This window comes from Etheostoma spectabile, chromosome 3, assembly GCF_008692095.1.
Source record: "Etheostoma spectabile isolate EspeVRDwgs_2016 chromosome 3, UIUC_Espe_1.0, whole genome shotgun sequence".
In the NCBI taxonomy this organism is placed as follows: domain Eukaryota; kingdom Metazoa; phylum Chordata; class Actinopteri; order Perciformes; family Percidae; genus Etheostoma; species Etheostoma spectabile.
In genome coordinates, this window is record NC_045735.1 from 34,076,976 (window position 1) to 34,086,197 (window position 9,222).

At 41.5% G+C, this 9,222-nt stretch overlaps 1 pseudogene; it reads left to right on the forward strand.

Moving 5' to 3' along the window:
• Window positions 1-9,222, forward strand: part of LOC116687051 (BTB/POZ domain-containing protein KCTD9-like) — a 23,360-nt pseudogene that overhangs the window by 11,783 nt on the left and 2,355 nt on the right.

Consider the following 9,222-nt stretch of genomic DNA (forward strand, 5'->3'; position numbering starts at 1 on the left):
TCTGAAGTCTCTTTATATAGACCTTAGTGGTCCCTAATACTGTATCTGAAGTCTCTGTGTTGTTGTTGCGTAGCCCTGCGTAGTACTGTATAGCCCTGTGTAGTACTGTGTAGCCCTGTGTAGTACTGTGTGGGTCTGTGTAGTACTGTGTGGGTCTGTGTAGCCCTGTGTAGTACTGTGTGGGTCTTTGTAGTACTGTGTAGTACTGTGTGGGTCTTTGTAGTACTGTGTGGGTCTGTGTAGTACTGTGTGGACAGTGTTAACCAGTAGTCCTCAGAATGGATGGTGACAGTTTGCGACAGATACGTCCTAGCCTAGCCTGTCTGGATCCACCCCTGACACCGAGACGAGTCGACCAGTCTGTGGGTAGCCATAGTCCTCAGATTTGGACAGATAAGCTCTAGCTAGTTGTCTGGATTTAACCCTGCAAGGCCAGAGGTGCCCTACCCATGAAGGCACCACGATTAAACACGTAGTACCTCTAGATTGGACAGATAGCTCTAGCTTAGCAACCGTCTGGCATTTTAACCCGATGCCCAGATATGACCTGAGACAAAGCGTCAACGATACGTCCTCAGAAATCAGCCCCAGCCGTTGAAGCCCCGACCGTGAGACAGCGACAGACGCGACGGGCGTGATCACAGCTGACTGCCAGTTAGAACCACGAGAGACAGTAGACTAGACCAATACACTGATCAGTTAGACTGCCGATGTCATGTAACTAGATGGTAAATAAAATGATCTCGTGTTTAATACTCAACGTTTTTACGTCTTGTTTTTTTTTTTATTTGGCAATTGTTCTTTTTTTTCGCTTGCGCTAGGGACTCTGAAGCATCCGTGCCCTGCTCATTTGGCCTATTTAACTTGATTGAAATAAAGTCTACATATTTTATTGCTATTTCACTGCATCCCAAGGAAACGCTACCTCTGCCGGAACTCTATATGCCACATGATATTCATTCAAGTTATAATAGGGAACCTATGTTAAAGAGATGGCAATAAATTACCAATTTATAGTCTATCACGCCATTTACTCCCGGATCATTTGTTTAATAATAGGATTCTTTGACCTTAAACAAGTGCTGTCAAACTTGCGCATTTAATCACTTGCACAAAACTCCAAATTAGTTAAGAGATATAGCAATGTGGCTAATGTGTAAATAATATATCTCGTTAACAATGTCAAAACAAACAGTATACATTCAGTTCCCCAGAAGAGCAGATATCAGCATTTAGCTACCTTTTTTCTAAATTTTTTTTTTTAACTTTGCAACTAACATCTTCAGCTATTTCATATATTATACAGTAAAATCTGCCCAGCTAGAAACTACTAAATAAGCAGAACGACGTTCATGTAATACAAGGCTATTAGCGAAGCAAGTAATCCTCAAGAATATTCTTCGCTGTAGGGCACTAAGCTGAGCAAGTAGTCAATAACCTTTGATAAGATTAGTGTTCAAACTTGAGATAAAAGTAAGAAAATCACGTAAATACACAATTTAGTAGAATGTAGTAGAGTAGAAGTATAAGTAGCACTTAAAGAGAATAAAGGTTAGTACCGAGACTTATATTACTATACAGTACATAGTAGTAGCGAATGTACACAGTGTAAATAAAAGCGTATGTGTTAGTGATTGGAGGGATCGTGGAAGTCCGCCCACTGGGTTCATCATTCGTTGTCTTTATTGTGATTAGAGTAGCTGATCGTGGCCACCTTCCCGCTTGCTAGGGCGTTGAGCAGGAGAGGAATAACACGGAAACACCACTGTTGTTTATAAAATGTATTTTCATGATAAACGAGACTTATGGTAACTAAGTTGGGTTTAATTCTGCCATGAGGAGAGGTCACACTCGTTGTCAACGGAACCTCTTCAAATCGGAAGAGTAGCTTGGAAGATAAAACCGAGAAATAGATAGTTAGCTAGTACTAGGCTTGAGTCTGGTAACGAACTGTGTCCACAACACACACTTCAGTTCAATGCGAATAGAAAATCAATGTTTGTTGTTTTAAGGTCATTAATGACGTCAAACTACAGTGAGACGTGTTACCTTTCAACATGCATGTCGTTTAAACGATTTAACTTATTAGCCTGGTTTTACAAGATTTGACAACAGGAAGCATGACACATAGACTGTATATTAAGGTCTAGGCTAGGCTAACACCAGGAATTAGCCGTTAGCATGATTTTTGTGCTAATTAACAACAACGGCTAACGTATCGTTTAGCTTTGACGTTACTTTCTTTACGTATAAGGCCTGTTACTGTTAGCTTTACGATCCGTTAACGTCAGTGTTATGTCTTCGGTGTTAATAGCACTTGACGAGTTCAATAGTTAAAAAGTTGTATCCACATAGGTGGAAGAGAAATGGAATATAAATGAAGTTGGATAGAGTGTTTCAGAGTCATTTAGTGACCTCAAACTAAGTGGTTACAGGCTGTTAGCTCTACGTAACCGTAACGTCAGTTGTGTAATGTCTTCGGTGTGATAGGCTAAGGCTAACACCAGTGAATTAGGCCGTTAGCATTGATTTGTGCTAACGTAAACAACAACGGCTAACGTCTGTTAGCTTTACGTTCCCTCACGTCCGCTAGCGTTTAGCTTGACGTTAGCTTTACGTTCCTACGTCCACTAGTGTTACGGCTGTTAGCTTTACGTAACCGTTAACGTCAGTTTTGTATGTCAGTTGGTGTATGTCTTCGTGTTATATCGCCTAAGCTACACCAGTGAATTAGCCGTTAGCATTGATAGTGCTAACGATAAACAACAACGGCTAACGTATTGTACGTTTAGCTTTGACGTTAGCTTTACGTTCCCTCACGTCACAAGCGTAGCGGCTGTTAGCTTTACGGAACGTTAACGTCAGTGGGTGTGTTTCTTCGTGGTGTGATATCCATGGACAGTTATAATAATTAAACCGTTATGCCCACAGTGTGGCCGTGTACGGCTCCCTGGAGGATCAATGTTCTGTGGCCAGCGCTAAGCTGGGAATCCGAGCCTCTAGCGTCTGTAACGGAGACGCGGCTCATCGACGACGTCACGTTATCAGGTGAGACCGGGAGCTGATTCTAATGAAAAAGTATTTGTACACAAATGTTGATTTATAAAACATCCCCCGTCTTTAAATGCTTTTCTAAATGTAGTTAATTATGTATGAACAATCCCTGAAATGTTGCTAAACAAGAAGCACTACTACTTTCATGAATTCTTAGTGTCTACGCTGAGTCGTTGAGTCTCTTTTCCCTTTATTATATTTTTTTTGAGAAAATGATCAATGTTAATCATGTTGTAGAATTGACTGAATATAGCACTTTGCTTGTTGTATGTTTGATATGAATATTTAATAAAAGAAAAGAAAGAAAGAAGCCGTTATCATCTAACCGTGGTGGTTGTCTTCCCGGGTCAAAATATATAATTATACACTAATATTGTAGTTAAAAAAGCAAATTATGAGTTATTTCTGACTATAGTTGAGATCAGAGGAATGAAAGGATCAGTTGTATTTACAAAGAGCGTTGGACAGGAATCAGATCATGCTTTTGTGGTAATTTGGTTAAAAAGAAACTCAATTTCAGATATAGACATTTTAAAGGGGTCAGATTTGACCCGAGGACAACACTAATACACAGCAGGAGACACGCATAAACACAAATGCAGACAGTTACACACACAGAGGCACACATATACACACACGCATCAACACAATTAAGACACCCACCATGAACAAATGGACACATACCACACACATAACCACACGCATAAAACCAATAGACACATACACCACAGAGGACACGCAATATAAACACATATACAGACAGTTACACACACAAGAGATGGCACCATAGACCACGATAAACACAATACAGACGTTACACACACAGAGGCACACATAGACACAAGCATAACACAAAAGAAACATCCCACACAGAGACCGCGATATAACACAAACAGACAGTTACACACACACAGTAGGCGCACACAGCACACACGCATAAACACAAATAGACACATACCACACAGAGACACGCATAAACACAACAATACAGACAGTTACCACACAACAGAGGCACACATAGACACACGCATAAACACAATAGACACACACACACACAAGACACGCATAAACACAAATACAGACATTACACACAACAGAGGCCCACATAGACACACGCATAACACAAATAGACACATAGCACGCCAACACAAATACAGACATACGCCCACATACACAAAAGAGACACATCTACACATACACACAATACAGACAACACCACACAGGCACACAACACACATAAAATATAACTTCCGTAGTGTCCGTCTCCTCTAGCGTGATATAAGACACGTGACTGTGTGTTCTGTTTTCGCAGAGATGACGACGTGCTGTACGTATCGGAGGGAATTCATCAGAAGTAAGGCAGCGATGTAAAAGTATTAATACAACAGTGAGAAATTAGTTGAATTCAAAAGAAAATCATAATTAAATAGAAAAAAATCAAATACTGAATTACTATTTCGATGGGATTTTATATATGGAATATCGTAACTTTCATCACTATATTTCAAAACTACTTTAAATATTTTTCCAAATGCTATAAATGATAAGACCCAAAAGAATGAAAGTAGAGATTGTACTTGGCAAAGAGCGTTGGAATCAATCATGTTATTTTGGGATTAAAAAGAACATTGATATAGGACAACATTGAGGACAACATGAGGCAACATGGGCACAAGGACAACATGGAGGCAACATGGGAGCAACATGATGGACAACATGAGGGCAACATGAGGGCAACTGAGGGCAAATGAGGGCACAGGGCAACATGAGGGCAATGAGGGCAACAGGGCAACATGAGGGCAACATGAGGGCACAGAGGGGACATGAGACAACAAGACAAACATGAGGACAAATGAGGGCAACATGAGGACAACATGAGGACAACCATGAGACAAAATGAGGACAACATGAGTGGGCAAAATGAGGACAACATGAGCGGTTAATAGTAGAGAAGATATCTACATGTTTCTTTGACTGAACTCCAGTTTACCTGCAGTACCTTTTTACCTGTGGGTAGATACCTCGGACGACCCCGAGACCCGGAAGTGGATCAGACTCACACTGATTGGCTGACGCTCAACGTGGGGGCTAGATCTTCACGACCACAGGTAATCGCGAGCGTCCGTCATGGAGACAGCGAGGAGTGAGTCTGGGTTGCTGTTGTTGTGTCATGTTCTCTAAGGGAGCTTCAAGGCCAGAGAGAGGCATCACAGGGTGAGAAAACACAGTTTTTTCATTATTATCACAGACAGACAGCGACTCTACAGCTAACCTAGGAGAGGAGAGAGTTTTGGCTGTTTTTTTTTATTGTTTTATTGTTTCAAAGTACATTGAGGAACATGCACTACATTTGTTTAGTATCTACAATTATATCATAAGATCTGTTCACTTGTATTATTATATCAGATGGATTACTCGTTGTTGTTGTTTGTATGGTGTTTTGAATAGGATGTTTTTGTCATGACAAAGCAACGAGAGGAGAGAGGAGAGAGAGGAGGGAAAAAGGGAAAGAGGAGGAAGAGAAAGAGAGGGAGGGAGAGAAAGATGAGAAAGAGAGAGAGTAGATACCTACACACTGTTACATGCACATGCATTATGAGATCATGGCTGCCTCCTTGAACTGTGTGTGTGTGTGTGTGTGTGTGTGTGTGTGTGGTGTGTGTGTGTGTGTGTGTGTGTGTGTGGGTGTGTGTTGTGGGTGTGGTGTGTGGGTGTGTGTGTGTGGCGCGTCGTGTGCGTGCGTGCGTGTCCCTCAGGAGCACGCTGGTCAGTAAAGAGCGCGGAGAGCATGCTGGCCCACATGTTAGAGAGAAGGTGACGTCACTCTTTCTTTTTTCTCCTAACAGACATGCTTGATTCCTTAACTTGTAACGTGATTGTGTTGCGTTGTGCGCTGTTTCAGATGTTTGGGGAACAGCAGGACTCTCGGGGGGCGTACCTGCCTACCGCAGTCCAGACTACTTTGAACCCATTCTGAACTACCTGAGACACGGACAGCTGAGCATCAACGACGGCATAACCCTTGGGTATAAGATAGATAAAAAAATGGGAAATTCCGGTGTTACAGCAGCAAAATCAGTCACAAAGCACAGAATATAAATATAAATGAAATACTAGGAAAAATATACATACAGGAACACACTGGCACATTCAGTTTGTAGCCGGCCTAACGCACACACACACACACGCACGCACGCACACACACACACACACACACACACACACACATTTTTAATATACCATAAACAAGATTCTTTCATAATTCATGGGCGGCGATTGGATTTGTATTGATATTTTCCAGAAGTATTGCAATTCAATAGTATAAGAATTGGGATTTTATTATTATTCACTTCTAGAGACAATATGTCATGAGACATTTCTAAAAACAGATTTTATTTTCTTAAGAAGAAGACCAACATGCAGCCAGTCATCTGTTGTGTTATTGTTTCGAGTCTCTTTCTGGTTGGACCACAGACATAAAGCTGATTTTATTCCTCAGCTTTGGGGAAGTGCAGGTTAAGTGAAGCTGGGTTTGAAAAAGCTTTCTCATCTTGAGTCTCTCAGCCCGGGGAAATAGATGGGGGAGTTAAATACAGTGGATCAGGTATATGATGATCATCTGGTGAAAATATCTGGCATAATAATCTGACTGGCAGGGTAACGGAGCGTAGTGATTGGCTGAGGCCTCCTGTATGCTCTCTCTTTATACCTCAGGCTATCAGACAGCACAACAAGCACTTTAAACATACATTTTTAGAAGATTTTATTTAATTTTACTGTATTTATGTCTAGTGTTGTACTGTAGTGTTTTTATTTTATTGAATTTATCTAGTTTTTATGGGTATTACGGCAGGTATGAGCACTGTTATTTCCATTTTTATGGCTGAAATAAACGTAAGTGTCTCCGCTGCAGGTGTGCTGGAGGAGGCTCGCTTCTTTGGGATTGAACAGCTCGCTGAGCAGTTGGAGACCCTCATAAAGGTGTGTGAGTGTGTTTTGGAGATTGCACATTCATTAGAAGAATGAACTGTATTTATTTCCCGGGGTTTGACCACCACGGTTGTCTCTCTTCAGTCCTCTCAGCCCCCCGATGATCATTCTTCTCTCAGCCGCAAAGAGTTCATCAGATACCTGCTGGCCACGACCACCAAGTCAGAGCTCCGGTGTCAGGTAGACGCAAACAGACACCCAGGCTCTTTATATAGACTTAGTGGTCCTAATACTGGATCTGAAGTCTCTTATATAGACCTTAGGGGTCCTAATATGTATCTGAGTCTCTTTATAGCCTAGGGTCCCCTATACTGGATTGAAGTCTATTTATATAGATCTAGTGGTCTAATACTGGATCGAAGTCTCTTTATATAGACCTAGTGTGTCCCTAATACTGTATCTGAAGTCTCTTTATATAGACACTTAGTGGTCCCTAATACTGTATCTGAAGTCTCTTTTAGCCTTAGTGGTCCCCTAATACTGTATCTGAAGTCTCTTTATATAGACCTTAGTGGTCCCTAATACTGTATCTGAAGTCTCTTATATAGACCTTAGGGTCCCTAATACTGTATCTGAAGCTCTTTAAGACTATGGTCCCTAATACTGTATATTGAAGCTCTTTTATAGACTTAGTGCCCTAATACTGTATCTGAATCCTATTAGATCGTAGTGGTCACATATACGATCTGAGTCTCTATATAGACCTTAGTGGTCCCTAATACTGTATCTGAAGTCTCTTAATTAGACCTTAGTGGTCCCCAATACTGTATCTGAAGTCTCTTTATATAGACCTTAGTGGTTCTAAACTGTATCTGAAGCTCTTTTAATGACCTTAGTGGTCCTAATACTGGATCTGAAGTCTCTTATATAGACTTAGGGTCCTACTACTGGATCTGAAGTCTCTTATATAGACCTGTGGTCCCAATACTGTATCTGAAGTCTCTTTATATAGACTTAGTGGTCCCTAATACTGTATCTGAAGTATCTTTTATATAGACCTTATGGGGCCCTAATACTGGATATGAAGTCTTTATAAGACCTTAGGGGTCCCCTATACTGGATCTGAAGTCTCTTATATAGACTTAGTGGTCCCAATACGTTCTGAAGTCTCTCATATAGACCTTAGTGGTCCTAATAACTGTATCTGAAGTCCTTTTATATAGACCTTAGTGGTCCAATACTGTATTGAAGTCTCTTTATATAGACCTTAGTGGTCCCTAATACTGTATCGAAGTCTCTTTATATAGACCTTGTGGTCCTAATACTGGCTCTGTAAGTATCTTATATAGACCTATGTGGTCCCTAACTGTATCTGAAGTCCCCTTATATAGACCTTAGTGGTCCCCAATACTGTATCTGAAAGTCTCTTCCTATAGACTTAGTGGTCCTAATACTGATCTGAAGTCCCTTTATATAGACCTTAGTGGTCCCCAATACTGGATCTGAAGTCTCTTATATAGAATTAGTGGTCCCTAAACTGTATCTGAAGTCTCTTTATTATAGACTTAGTGGTCCCTAATACTGTATCTGAAGTCTCTTTATATAGACCTTAGTGGTCCCTAATACTGTATATGAAGTCTCTGGTGTGTTGCTAGCCCTGCGTAGTACTGTATAGCCCTGTGTAAGTACTGTGTAGCCTGTGTAGTACTGTGTGGGTCTGTGTAGTACTGTGTGGGTCTGTGAGCCCTGTGTAGTATGATGTGGGTCTTGTAGTACTGTGTAGGTACTGTGTGGGTCGTCTGTAAACCTGTGTGGGGTCTGTGTATTACTGTGTGGGTCTGGTCGTTACGTTGGGTCTTGTAGTAATGTGTGGTCTGTGGAGTATGTGTGGGTCTGGGGTACGTGGGTTATGGCTGTGTGGGGTCTGTGTATACTGTGTGGGCTGTGTAGTACTGTGGGGTCTGTGTGGGTATGTGTGGTCGGTGTAGTACTGTGTGGGGTCGTGTGGGTCTGTGTAGTACTGTGTGGGTCTGGTGTGGTCGTGTGTAGTACTGTGTGGTCTGTGTAGTACTTTGTAGGTCTGTGTGGGTCTGTGTAGTTCTGTGTGGGTCTGTGTAGTACTGTGTAGTACTGTTGTGGACTGTTTGGGTGTCTGTGTAGATAATGTGTGGGTCTAGTCTGTAGGTCCGTGTAGTACTGTGTGTCGTGTAGACGTGTGGGTCTGTGTAGTTCGTGGGC